Source organism: Canis lupus, chromosome 33, assembly GCF_003254725.2.
Source record: "Canis lupus dingo isolate Sandy chromosome 33, ASM325472v2, whole genome shotgun sequence".
Lineage (NCBI taxonomy): Eukaryota > Metazoa > Chordata > Mammalia > Carnivora > Canidae > Canis > Canis lupus.
The window spans coordinates 14,811,559-14,827,255 of record NC_064275.1 but is presented as its reverse complement, the minus strand read 5'-3'; positions in this window follow the sequence as shown (position 1 = coordinate 14,827,255).

The following is a 15,697-nucleotide window of genomic DNA, read 5'->3' as shown; positions in this document are numbered from 1 at the left end:
GAAACAGAAGATATTACCATAGACACTGTAAATATCAAAAGAATAATTGGGAATACTATGAACAACTATCCAATGTAAATCTGAAAATTTAGATGAAATGAATCAAATCCTTAAAAAAATACAATCTACCACAACTCAAAATAAAATCAATTAATTTTAACAACTCCATAACTGGTAAAGAACAGGCTTTCGATGGTTTCGATGAAGAATTCTATTAAATGCTAAAGGATGGGACGCCTGGGTGGCTCAGTGGTTGAACATCTATGTCTGGCCCAGCATGTGGTCCTGGAGTCCTGGGGTTGAGTCCCACATTGGGCTCCCCTTGAGGATCCTGCTTCTCTCTCTGACTATGTCTCTGTGTCTCTCATGAATAAATAAATAAAATCTTTTAAAAAATGCTAGAGGAAAAGTTAACAATTTTATACAACTTCTTATAGAAAATAAGTGAGAAGGCAATGTGTCACAATCATTTTATGAATCCAGTATTATTCTAATTCCAAAGACAGTAGAGAAAGTGAAAACTATAAACCAATATTCCTCATATGGTATAGCCACAAAAAAACTTTAACAAAATATTAGCAAATAGACTTTCAGAAATACACAAAAAGAAGCATATACCACAATAAGATATGCTTATTCTAAAAGGCAAGCCTGGGGGTGCCTGGGTGACTTAGTATTTTAAGCAGCTGCCTTTGGCTCAGGTAATGATCTCAGGGTCCTAGGATCAAGTCCTGGATCGAGCTCCGTGATCAATGGAGGGCCTACTTCTCCCTCTCCCTCTGCCCCTCCTTCCCCCACTCCAGTTGTGCTTTCTTTCTCTCAAATAAGTAAATAAATAAAACCTTGTAAAAATTTTTTAAAAATGTTTTTAAAGGCAAAGCAGGTTCAATATTAGAAAATCATTGTTAATAGGTTAAAAAGGAAAATTTCATGACCATGTTAATTGATACAGAAAAAATGTTTGACAATATTTGTTACTCATCAAACTTTCAGAAAACTAGGCATAGAGGAAAATTTTCCCCACTTGATAAAGAACATCTATGAAAAGCCTCTAGCTCATATCTTTATTTAATGGTCAAAGACTTGGGGGTTGAATGTTTGCCTTTGGCTCAGATCATGAAACCAGGGTCCTGGGATCAAGTCCTGCATCTGGCTCCCCTCAGGGAGCCTGTTCCTCTCTCTGCCTATGTCTCTGCCTCTCTGTGTCTCTCATAAATAAATAAATAAAACCTTAAACAAAAAGTGAACATTTTCCCCTAAAATAATGTCTGTTCCCATCACTTCTACTCAGCATAGTTCTGAAAGTGTTAGCTAGTACATTAAGTAAGGCAAGTAAAGGAAGGAAAAGGCATACAAATCAGAAAGAAAAAAGAAGTAAAACAAAATAAAGAAAATATGTAATTAATTAATCAATCAAATAAATTTATTAAACTAGTAAGAGAGTTCAGGAAGGTCACAGGATATAAAGTCAACATACAAAAATCAGTTGTATTCAATGAACAAACACATGGACACCAAAATTAAAAATAGAATACTTATACAATTTATTTTAAGGAAGAGAAATGCTTACATGTGCAATAAAACACAGGATGTGTATGTTGAAAATTACAAAATGCTGATGAAAGATCTAAATATTTGGGGAGATATACTGTGTCATATATTGAAGACAACATACTGAAGATACATAAATTGATAAAGTTTACCATTACTATCAAAAATTTTTTATATTTTGGGATCCCTGGGTGGCGCAGCGGTTTGGCGCCTGCCTTTGGCCCAGGGCGCGATCCTGGAGACCCAGGATCGAATCCCACATCGGGCTCCCGGTGCATGGAGCCTGCTTCTCCCTCTGCCTGTGTCTCTGCCTCTCTCTCTCTCTCTCTGTGACTATCATAAATAAAAAAAAATTAATTAAAAAAAAAAATTTTATATTTTAAAAAATCTATATATATTTTATCCAAAAAATAAATAAATAAATAAATAAATTATATTTTAGAATTTTACAAATTATAAATTAATTATAATTATATTATAAATATTATGTGATATTTATATTTATATAATCATATAAATATGAATTTTTAAAATTATATGAAAGTTTATGAATATATTATTTAAATATAAGACTATTCTAAAATATGTGGAAAGACTATAGTACTTGGATAACTGATTCTGAAAAATAATAAAATAAGAATTATTCTATCTGTTTTTTAAGCTTGTTATATGGCAAGAATAATCAAGTCTATGTGGTAGTGATGGATAAATTAGACACATAGATCAATGTAACATCACAGAGAACCCAGAAATAGACCCCAAAAGTATAGCAAATTGGTTTGCTACAAAGGTGCAAAAGCAATTCAATGGACATTGTATAGTATTTTTAATAAATAGCACTGGATCAACTGGAGATCCATATGTAAAAGAATGACCCTTGATCTAAACTTCATATACGTATACAAAAATCTAAAAGGTCATAGATTACATGTAAAATATAAAACTATAAAAAATGTAGAAGATAACATAGGAGAAAATTTTCAGGACCTAAGGTGTAGTAAAGAGTCCTCAGGACACAAAAAAATATGATCCACAAAAGGTAAACTTTGATGAATTGGACTTCATCAAAGTAAAAAAACTTTTGCTCTCTGAAAAGTCCCTGATAAGAGGATGAAAAGACAAGCTACAGAATTAAATCTAGAATATAAAGAATTCTCAAAACTCATCAGTTAAAAAAATCCAATTAAAAAATGGGCAAAAGACACAAAGAGACTTTAACCAAAGAGATTCTATAAATGGAAAATATAATAATACTTTAATTAAACTCCTCTTAATGGGACATGAGGAGAGTGAAATACAGGGTGCTTACCACCACTATCCAAATCAAAAACAATGGCAGTACAGCTAAAATAGAAGCAGTATAATTTATGTTTACTTAAAACCCTAAGTACCCTTCTAACCCTAGCATCTAGCCTTAAAAACTTACAGTTTTTAATTAATCAATATATCAAACCTGGGAAAGTGAATTAAACATCTTTCTGCTTACTGCAAGACATACACAATGCTAGGTACTGCCTCACTATTCATTTAAACTTCCCAACAACTAAGAGAAAGATATTTTATCCTCCCTATAATAAATGAAGAAATTGAGATTCTGGAAGTCTATAATAATTGATAAGTCCAAAAAGTTAGTTAAACTGTGAATTCTAAATGTTGATTCTGTACAAATAATTTATTTCATTTCTATTTATAAGAAATGGTACAATTTAACTTAAAAACATAATATTAGAAATTCCCATTTTGTGCCATGAAGTAACAAGGATTGGATTTATCCTCTAACCTGAAATAACTTTAAAAACTGTATATAAATTGCGACACAAAAAGCAATTACAACATTGAATGTCAATCGATGAAGGAGCCCTGACACAAGCAAATGCAGAGCCAGGTAGTCACCCTCAGTTGAAGAGATAAGGCTGGAGAAAAGGAAACCAATGTAACTGGAGTTTACAAGGGCAAATCCTGAAGAAAAGAGAACACATAAAAAATCCTGCAAATCTGCACAGTCTCAATCAGTTAAGTACTTACACACTAATACGTAGGCTAGTAGGCCTAGAAAAGAAACACCCAAGGGATTAGAGAAGGAATCAGCAAACCATAGCCAGTGGTTTAGTAAATAACTTTGTACTGGAACACAGTCACACTTATCATTCACATATTACCTATGACTACCTTCATGCAGTAATAGCAGAGTTGAGTAGTTACAAAAGAACCTGTAGGTCTCACAATCTCTACTATCTAGCCCCTAAAGAAAAAGTCTACTGACCTCTAAGTTAGAACCACCAATCCTACAAACCAGGACAGACACTGCTATAAGGCAAGCATAGTGCCTAGTACACAAACTTTTAGGAGGCATGTATTCTCAGGTGCAGATCCTGAACTTCCTTAAAGTGAGTACCATATTAAATTTTGCACCCTTGACACTTTCCTCACCTCACCCTAATTCCGGTACTGCTAGGAGCTTGTATAGGGCAGAAATAGCCAGTTCATACAGGCTACAGAGCAAAAGCTCATAACTTACAGAGCACTGGGTTAAGTATTCAGAGCAGTTTCGTCTTAGTCCTAGAAAAAAAAAATTAGTCCTACACCTCAAACTTTTCTGGGTCAACCAAATGGAACTAACTTAAAGGCAAGACATAAATGGATCAAACTGTTTCTAAGTAACTTAACCAAAACCCAAAACAAAGATCAATAGAGTATTCAAGTACACAGCAAGGTAAAAATTTAAATGTCTGGAATTTCAATAAAGAATTACCAGGCAGGGGAGCCTGGGTGACTCAGTTGCTTAAGCAGTCGACTCGATCTCAGCTCAGGTCTTGATCTCAGGGTCGTGAGTTCAAGCCCCATATTTGGCTCCATGCTGGAGAAAAAAAAAAAAAAAAGATTTAAAAATTACCAGGCAAACAAAGAAGACAAATAGGAACCATGGTGAAGAGAGGAATCAGCTGAAAGTACCCCAGCAATGACACAGATGAAAGAATTTTAGTAAACAAAGAATTTGAAGTCATGTTAGTTGCACTTCATATATTCAAGAACCTACAGCAAAAAAAAAAAAAAAAAAAAAGGACCTACAGGAAAGACTGAATATGCTAAGTAGATGAATACAAAGACCAAGAAATAAAAAAAAAGGCACAAATCAAACTTCTAGAGATAAAAAAAAAGACAACATCTAAAAGAAAATTGCATTGGATGTGATTATGGCATATGAAACTTTGCAGGAGACGATTACTGAGCTAGAATACATGGTAAATGAAAATATCTCTTATAAAACTGTAAGAGAAAATGTACTGGAAAAAAAATACTGGGAATTGATGAGCTGTGGTACATTTTCAAGCAATCTAAAATAGATGGAATCAGAGTCCCAAAAGAAGAGGACAAAAGAGGAGAGAAACTATAAACTCATAGATCCAAAAGACTCAACCAACCCAAAGCACAAGAAAAATGAGGAAAACTACATGAAAATACATCATAATCAAATTCCTCCAAAATACTGATAAGGGAAAAATATTTAAAACAGCAAGAGAAAATAGACAGGTTTTGCACATAGGCACATGACTTCTGTTGACAACATTTTTAAATGACAGATATATCACACTGGAAATACTATTAACAAGAAGTCAGCAGAGCAACTTCCTAAGAGCATTAAAAGAAAAAACAAAACTTGTCAATCCGTAATTCTTTATCCAGTGAAAATATTTTTAGAAAATAAAAGCAAAATAAAATTATTCACAAAACCAAAAAGAATTCAGACATGCATTACAAGAAACATGAAAGATAGTTTTTTTATTTAATATTTTAAATTTATTTAAGAGAGCGGAGGAATGGGGAAAGAAGGAGGGAGAGGGAGAAAATCTCAAGCTGACTCCACACTGAGTGTGGATCCTGAGGAGGGGCTCAATGCAAGGCTCCATCTCATAACCCTGAGATCATGACCTGAGCTGAAACCAAGAGTTGGCCTTCCTTTCCAACCAAGGCCCAGCAGAATGGCTCCCACAAAGAAGGGGGGCAAGAAGGGCTGCTCTGCCATAAACCAGGATATATACCATCAGCATTCACAAGCGCATCCACAGAGTGGGTGTCATGAAGCATGCCCCTCAGGCACACAAAGAAATCCGGAAATTTGCCATGAAGGAAGTGGGAACTCCAGATGTGCACATTGACGCCAAGCTCAACAAAGCTGTCTGGACCCAAAGAATAAGGAATGTTCCATACCATATCCATGTGTCCAGAAAACGTAATGAGGATGGAGAGTCACCAAACAAGTTCTATACATCGGTTACCTATGTACCTGTCACCACTTTGGAAAATCTACACACAGTTAATGTGGATGAGAACTAATCAATGATTACCAAATAAAGGTATAAAACAGAAATTTAAAAAGTTGTACACTTAACCTACTGAGTCATACAGGCACTGCTAAAGAAAGTCCTTTAAGCAGGACGCCTGGGTGGCTCAGTAATTGAGCATCTACCTTCGGCTCAGGGTGTGGTCTTGGAGTCCTGGGATCAAGTCCCACATCGGGCTTCTGGTGAGGAGTCTTCTTCTCCCTCTGCCTATGTCTCTGCCTCTCTCTGTGTGTCTCTCATAAATAAATAAGTAAATCTTAAAAAAAAAAAAAAAAAAGACTCTTAAGAGACCAACTGGTGGTTGCCAGAAGGGAGAAAGGAGGAGTAATGGATGAAATAGATAAAGAGGATTAAGAGTACAATTATCATGATAAGCAGTGGATAATGTACAGAACTACTGAATCATTTTATTGTATATCTGAAATTAATATAATACTATATGTAAATGATACTTAAACTCAAAAAATTAAGAATTTAGCAAGTTGAATCGAACAATATAAAAAAGATAATATAACATGACAAAGAAGAGTTTATTTCAGGAATGAAAAATTCTTTTATTTTTTTATTTATTTTTTAAGATTTTATTTATTTATTCATGAGTGACACAGAGAGAGGCAGAGACAGAAGCAGGCTCCATGCAGGGAGCCCGACATGGGACTTGATCCCAGGTCTCCAGGATCACACCCTGGGCTGAAGGTGGCGCTAAACCACTGAGCCCCCCGGGGCTGCCCTGCAAAATTCTTTTAACATTCAATAATCAATTAGTGTAATTTACCATATTTAACAGACTAGAACAAACAAGCAAAAAATCCATATGGTCATCTCAAAACAGAAACCCCTGATAAAATCTAACATCCATCTCAAGTAAATTTTCAACAAATTAGAAATAGAAGAGAGCATTCTCAATCTGATAAAGGTAAGTGGAAGAATTAATACTGTTCTTATAAGTTCAGGAAAAATAGAGAGATATCTGCCCTCACCACTTTTACTCAACATTGTAATGGAGAGTGATATAAGCAAAATGGCAGAATGGAAGGTCTCCAGATCTCACCCTTCCTGCAGAAACACTAATTTGGCGACCACTTATGGAAAAAAGTGCCTTCACAGAGGCTTCAGGAGCCATATAGGAAACGGAAACAAACTTGTGGAGCCCAAGTCACTTTGAGAAAGCTGATCCACCCCTGATAGTAGGCCCATCAACCAAGAACCTGGGTACAGAATCAAAAGCAGCCATGTATCCTTATAGACTCACATCCACCCTGAATCATCCCAATGGCATTTTTTACAGGAAAAAAAAAAAGTTAAAATTCATTCGGGATTACAAAAAACCCCAAATAGCTGAAGCATTTCTCAGCAAGATAAACAAAGCTAAAGGTATCACACTCTGATTTCAACACATATTACAAAGATACAGTAATAAAAACAGTATGGTACTGGCATAAAAACAAACATAAAGATCAATGTGGCAAACTAGAGACCCAAGAAATAAACCCACACAGACACAGCCAACTAATCTTTGACAATTGTGCCAAGAATATACAACAGGGAAAAGATAGTCTTTTCAATAAATGTTGTACGGAAAATTGGACCTCTATACTCGATAGAATGAAACTGGACTGTTATTTCACTCTGTTTACCACAATCAGCTAAAAATAGATTAAAGACTTAAATATAAGATCTGAAATAATAAAACTCTTAGAATAATACATAGGAAAAAGCTTCAAGACATTAAACTGGGCAGTGATTTCTTGGATATGAAAACAAAAGTACAGGCAACAGAAGCATAAATAGACAAATAGGACTACACCAAACTAGAAAGCTTCTGCACAGCAAACCCAAACCAATTGACAAAATGAGAAGGCAACCTACATAATGGGGGAAAATATTTACAAATCATATATTTGATAAGGATTTAATATCTAAAATACATAATGAACTCATGCAACTTAAGAGGGAAAAAATAATAACTTAATTTAAAAATGGACAAAGGACTTGAATAGATATTCCTCCAAAGAATATATGCAATTCCCAACAGGTATGAAAATGTGCTCAACATCACTAATTGTCAGGGCAATGCAAATCAAAAACACAATGAGGAAAAAAAAGAAAGAAAGAAAGAAAGAAAATAAAACCGTAATGAGATATCACCTTACACCTGATAAGGATGGCTCTTACCAGGAAAAAGAAGAGCTGGGGTGGGGGGCGGGGGTGAACACTTGTACTGGAGGGAACGTAATCTGGTATAACCACTATGGAAAACAGTTTAGAGGTTCTTCAAAAAATTAAAAATAGAACTACTATATGACCCAGCAATCCCACTTCTGAATATGTATCTAAAGGATCTGGATCTCAAAAAGATATCTCCTTTCCATGTTTATTGTAGCACTATTCACAATAGCTAAGGTACAGACACAACCTAAATGTCCATCAATGGATAAACAGATAAAGAAGAATGGGAATATATATATATATTATTCTATCCTTAAAAGGAAGGAAATCCTGCTATTGGTGACAACATATATGGGCCTGGAGGACACTACACTAAGTGGAATAACCCAGACACAGAAAAATAAATATTGAATTATCTCACTTACATATAGATCTAAAAAAAATCAGGGCCTCCTGGGTGGCTCAGCAGTTTAGCGCCGCCTTCAGCCCAGGATGTGATCCCAGGAGCCTGGGATCAAGTTCCACATCGGGCTCCCTGCATGGAGCCTGCTTCTCCCTCTGCCTGTGTCTCTGCCTCTCTCTCTCTGTGTGTCTCTCATGAATGAATAAATAAACTCTTAAAAAAAAAATAAGAATCTAAAAAAAAAAATCAAACCCATAGAAGCGGAGGGTAGAATGGTGGTCTTCAGGGGCTAGAGGTTCGGGGAAATAGGGAGAGGATGGTGAAATGGATAAAATTTCAGTTATAAAAAAAGATAAGTTTGGAGTACAGCTATACAATATAAATCTAATGATTAACAAGATTGTATTGTATATTTAAAAATGTGCTGGGACGCCTGGGTGGCTCACTCAGTTAAGCATCTGATTCTTGATTTCAGCTCAGGTCATGACCTCAAGGTCCTAGGATAGAGGTCCCAAAATCAGGCTCCCTGCTCAGCAGGGAATCTGCTTCTCCCTTCCTTCTGCCCCTCCTCCACTTGTGCAACCCCCAAATAAATAAATAAATATATTTTTAAAATAAAATAAAGAAAATGAAAATGTGCAAAGGTGGTAGATTTTAAGTTAAGTGCTCTTATCACAAAAAGTAAAAAAAGCAATGAAGGTGGTGAGGAGGAAACTTGGAGGTGATAAATAAATTTGTGACACTGATAATGATGATAATTTTGTGGGCATTATCTCTAAACACATCAAGTTATATACATTAAACAAGGACAGCTTTTTTTGTCAATTATATCTCAATAAAGCAATTAAAAAATATACTAGTTCTACATGGTGTTATATAAGAAACATAAATAAAATACAGCCATATTAGAAATAAAGAAGTAAAATATGTACACCAAAACTTCAAAATATTGCTGACAGAAATTAAAGACCTAAATCAATGGAATAATGTACTATGTTCATGTATCAGATGTCAATTTCTCCCCAATTAGTGTTCAAATATAATGTAATCCCAATCAAAATCTCAGCAGTCTATATTTGTAAAAAAATTGGTAAGCTGAATCATAAATACACTTGCAAATGCAAAGAACCTAGAAGAGCCAAAACATTTTTTTTAAGATTCTATTTATTTATTCATGAGAGACAGACAGAGAGAGCAGAGAGAGAGAGAGAGAGAGAGAGAGAGAGAGGCAGAGACACAGGCAGAGGGAGAAGCAGGCTCCATGCAGGGAGCCTGACGTGGGACTCGATCCCGGTCTCCAGGATCAGGCCCTGGGTTGAAGGCGGCGCTAAACCACCGAGCCACCCAGACTGCCCTGAGCCAAAACAATTCTGAAAAAGCAGAACAAAGTTGGAAACTTTACATTAAACGACTTTAGGACACATTATAAAGCTACATTTAATCAAGACACTGTGTTAATGATATCAAGATAAACAATCTAATTTAACAGAATACAGTCCAGAAAAGATTTCAGATAGTCAATTAATTTTGAAAAAAGTTGCAAAGGAAATTGAGAGAAAAAGCACTCTTTACCAAAAAAAAAAAATTGCTGGATTAATTATCTATATACATATGTGTATGTATGTCTATGTATGTACTTGTACACACACATATATATGCAAATTAAATGCAACAGTTAACTCAAAATTAATCATAGACCGGGGCACCTGGGTGGCTCAGTGGTTGAGCATCTGCCTTCAGCTCAGGTCCTGATCCCAGGGTCCTGGGATCAAGTCCCGCATCGCGCTCCCTCTGCCTGTGTCTCTGCCTCTCTGTGTCTCTCATGAATAAATAAATAAATAATCTTAAAAAAAATTAATCATAGACCTAATTGTAAAATCTAGAATTATAGGGGCAACCGGGTAGCACAGTCGATTAAGTATCTGCCTTTGGCTCAGGTGATGATCTTGGGGTACTGGGAACGAACACCTTTGGGTACTGGGACTGAGCTCCTGAGCAGAGAGCCTGCTTTTCCCTCTCCCTCTCCCTCTGCCGCTCCCCATCTTGTGCTCTCTCTCTCTTTCTCTCAGATAAATAAAAATCTTTTTAAAAAATCCTTTAAAAATATCTAGAATTATAAAAATTCAATGGCAACTGGCTGGCTTAGTCAGTAGAGCATGCAACTCTTGATCTCAGGTTCAATCTCCATGTCGGGCTGGAGCCTATTTTAAAAAATTGAATAAATAAAAATAAAAAATAGAATTATAAATATTCTGTTAGATAACATAAGATAAGTGAGCCAGGCTGGCTCAGTCCACAAAACATACGACTCTTGATCTTAGGGTTGTGAGTTTGAGCTCCACACTGGGCACACAGCCTACTTAAAATAAAGAAATAAATATAATCCTTAAAAAAAAAGAAAAAAGAAAAGAATGCATAAGAGAAAATCTTTGGATTAGGCAAAAGTTTGTTAGGTCCATACCAAGACTATGATCCATAAAAGAAAAATTTGATGAAGTAGACGCCATAAAAATTAAGAACTTCTGCTCCTTTGGCACTGTTAAGAAAATTAAAAGGCAAATCTTGGACTAGGAAAAGATATTTGCAAGTCCTCTATCTGATGAAGGACTCCTAGCTAAGAATATGTAATGCACTCTCAAAAAAACACAAAATCAATGTTTAAAATGTACAAAAGATTTGAACAGAACAAAGAAATGCATATGTGGATGTCATATAAACATATGAAAAGGTGCTCAACAATTAGGAAAATGTGCTTTAAAACACAATGAAATTTCACATCTGTTTATTAGAGTGTCTCAAAATAAAAAGACACATATTACCAAGTTTTTGTGAGCATGTAGAGCAACTGGAAGTCTCAGACATTGCTGGTGGGAATGAAAAACGATACAGCCACTACGGAAACAGTATAGCAGTTTCTTTAAAAAGTGAAACATATTCCTGGAGCCAGTTATTCCATTCCTTAGTATTTATTCAAGAGAAATATAAGCATATTTCCATAACATTTGTGCACATCAGCTTTATTTATAGTAGCCAAAACTGGAAACAACCTAAATACACATTAACAGGTGAATGGATAAACCAGTTGTTCTATATCCGGATAACAGAATACTACTGAGCAATAGAGAGGAATGAACTACGGATACATGTAACATAGAAGAATTTCAAAACAATAATTCTGAATGAAGAAAATCAGACCTCCTTATCAAAAGAGAGAGTGAAAATACTTATGTTTGTATGATTCTGTCTATAGAGAAGTCTAGAAAATGCAATCTATTTATAGTGACAGAAAGCAAATCAATGGCTACCTAAGGACATGCAGGACAGAGAAAGAGAAGGGAGGCTGAAAAGGTCAGATGGAAACTACTGGGGTACTGATATGTTCATTACTTTTCTTGTGGCTGTGTTTTTACTAGATGTGCATATTTATATATACATACACATATATGTCAACACTTATCAAAATGCTAAACATGCACAGTTTATTATTAATCAATTATAACTCAATAAAACTGTTTTAAAGTCTCTAATTTTAGTATAAAACTATGTATGGCATAGTTTTATGAGGTATACTACATATATGAAGTATAAAAATAAAACAAATATCCCTGAGGCCCATCCAAGTTCTGCCCCTCAAAACCCTAACCCTCCCTCCCCCAAGAGGTATCTACTATTATTTTCCTGCATAAAAATAAACAGATAAAAATTTTATTATATTCCTTAAAAAATAATATGGGAGGAGTGCCTGGGTGGTTCAGTCAGTTAAGCAGATGACTCTTGGGTTTTGGCTCAGGTCATGATCTTAGGGTCATAGGAAGGAGCCCTGAGTGAGGCTCTGCACTCAACAGAGAGTCTATTTGGGATTTTTTTCTCTGCCCCTCCCCCCATGTTCACACACAGGCTCTCCTTCCCTCAAATAAATAAAAGATAAGTCTTAAAATAATAATAATAATAATAATAATAATAGTAATAGCAATAATAATATGGGAACATTTCAGGTCTAAAGAAATGAAAAATAGTTACATATTAAAAATATTTTTCAATATAACACTTTTTACAAGTAAAATTTTAAAAGAACTTTTGGGGGGCTGGGGCACAGGGAGAGGGAGAGTGAGAACCATAACCACATAGGGCTCAATCTCACAGAGATCATGACCTAAGCCTAAATCAAGAGTCAGATGCTTAGCCAACCAAGCCACCCAAGCACCCCTAAAAAGAACTTAGGTATTTACATAATCATTAAATTACCTACTACCACTGAAAATTTTAATCATATGATTAGATGCTATGTTATTGTATTTACCAATAATTTCATTTGAAGCCATCTTATCTACTAACTGGATTTAAAGTCCTTGAATACAAGTACTCAGAGTTCTACAGTGTCCATCACCACCAACACTTATAATCCAATTTAGCACAAATTATGATTTTTACTGAGAGTGCACCGAATCTTGGAAATAAGTAATTTACCCTATGAATTAAGTATTAGAGACTCCAGAGACTTAATATGGAGGCAAACCAAGAGCTCATTCATAAAATTTTTTTTTTTTTTTTTTAGAATAGCCTTTTTTTTTTATTTTTATTTATTTATGATAGTCACAGAGAGAGAGAGAGAGAGGCAGAGACATAGGCAGAGGGAAAAGCAGGCTCCATGCACCGGGAGCCTGATGTGGGATTCGATCCCGGGTCTCCAGGATTGCGCCCTGGGCCAAAGGCAGGCGCCAAACCGCTGCGCCACCCAGGGATCCCTAAAAAATTTTTTTTATTAAAGAGCAGACAGGGGGTACCTGAGTGGCTCAGTCAGTTGGGCATGTACCTTTGGCTTGAGTTGTGATCCTGGGGTCCTGGGATCAAGTCGCACTCAGTGGGGAGCCTGTTTCTCCCTCTGCCTAAGTCTCTGCCTCTCTCTCTGTGTCTCTCATGAATAAATAAATAAAATCTTAAAAAAAAAAAAAAAGAGCAGACAGTGGGCACCTAGGTGACTCAGTTGGTTGAGCAACTGCCTTCGACTCAGGTCATGTTCTCAGGGTTCTGAGACTGAGCCCTGCATCTGGCTCCCTGCTTACTGGGGAGTCTGCTCCTCCCTCTGCCTCTCCTCCTTGCTCATGCTCTCCCTCACTCTCTCAAATAAATACATTAATTTTTTTAAAAAAAACCTTTTAAAAACTTAAAAATAATTTAAAAAGAGCAGACAGTTCAAAATTTCAAACAAACTGCCTTGTTTTTAGTCTTAGAAAATGAGATTTGGGGACACCTGGGTGGTTCAGTGGTTGAGCATCTGCCTTTGGCTCAGGGCATGATCCCGGGGTCCTGGAATCAAGTCTCGTATCAGGCTCCCTCTAGGGAGCCTGCTTCTCCTTCTGCCTGTGTCTTTGTCTCTCTCTCCATGTCTCTCATAAATAAATAAAATCTTTAAAACAAACAAACAAACAAACAAAAACCTTTGAGATTAGTAGAATGAGTAAAGCAGCTGAGTGAAGTAAGTCAATCGGAGAAGGACAAACATTATATGTTCTCATTCATGTGGGGAATATAAATAATAGTGAAAGGGAATATAAGGGAAGGGAGAAGAAATGTGTGGGAAATACCAGAATGGGAGACAGAACTAAAGACTGCTAACTCTGGGAAACGAACTAGGGGTGGTAGAAGGGGAGGAAGGCGGGGGGTGGGAGTGATTGGGTGATGGGCACTGGGGGTTATTCTGTATGTTGGTAAATTGAACACCAATAAAAAAAAAATATGAAGGGTATCCCTGGGTGGCTCAGTGGTTTAGCGCCTGCCTTTGGCCCAGGGCGCGATCCTGGAGTCCCAGGATCGAGTCCTGTATAGGGCTCTCAGCATGGAGCCTGCTTCTCCCTCCTCCTGTGTTTCTGCCTCTCTCTCTCTATGTCTATCATAAATAATAAATAAATAAATATTTTTTAAAAATATGAAAAAAAAAGAATGAGTAAAGCAGATTGCCCTCCCTAATGTAAATGGGAGGGCAATCTGAGGGTTTGAATAGAAGAAAACAGCTGACCCTCCCCTAAATAGGAAGCATGTTCTCCTGCTCCACCTCTTTCAAACTGAGACATCAGCTTTTTCCTGCCTTTGGACTTGAACCCTGGGTCCTGAGCCTGTCAGCCTTCAGACTGGAACTGCATGATGACAGATTCTCCTGCTTCCCAGGCCTTCGGACTCAGACTGGAACAAGATCATTGGCTCTCCTGGGTCCCAAGCTTGCCATCTCACCCTGCAGATCTTGGGACTTATCAGCCTCCCTAACTGCATGAGCCAATTCCTTAACAGCATGAGCCAACATGCTCATGCATATTGATTAAAAACATACTGATTAAAAACAAGGCAACTTGTTTGAACTTCATAACTGTATGAGCCAACTCCTTATCTATTTACATGTTCATATTTCCTACTTGTTTTGTTTCACTGGACTCTAATACAGCTAGCATTGAGCACAGAGATTGGTAGAACAAAGAGGCATAATTTGGCAAATAGTCCCAGCAATAATGGGAGTGAGGCGTTAGTTCTTCCCTGGTTCACAGACTCCATCTTCCTGAAATCCCTTCTACGTGTGACTTAATTAGAGATTTTTCAGCCATCACAGTTCAACACAACTTCAAAATTATCTGTGGACCTGGGTTCCAATTATATACTCACTATTCACCAACCTCTGGTTTTAATTTAGATTTCCATGTACAACCCTCCTCTGGGGAAATATCCTCTCCTCATGCTAAGTACTTCAGACTGTGAGACAGACTGTATGGACACCTGTTCTTTTTGTCTACTTGGCATTCATTCAGCCTTCAATTAATGAAAACGGTTTTATTTCCTTCAACTCATGTTTGTAGAAGGATTCAACATTCCAGATACAGGACTAGGAATATGACTGAGGCCTAAATAAATCAAAGTTACTATGATTGGTTTAGTGATGGTACGTAAGCAAGTCTAGATCGGTGAGAATCGGCGTGAGGACTTTTGCTAGAATCATTTGCAAATTTTTGGAATAAGACATGCTCCTTCTGCTAGAGTTGCTAAACTGTTAGAATGTAAGCCTGTAAGTTCTATAGCCAACTTTGCCATCTTTACTTGCCGTGGAATAAAGCCAATGCAGAGGGAAAAAATGCCAAGAGACAGGTTAGTATCTATGCTACTTAATCTAAATATCTGAATCCAGCTGTCTCTAAAGATAGCACTGCTCTTTTCAATTACGGAAGCCAGCAATTGTTATCTTTGTTTT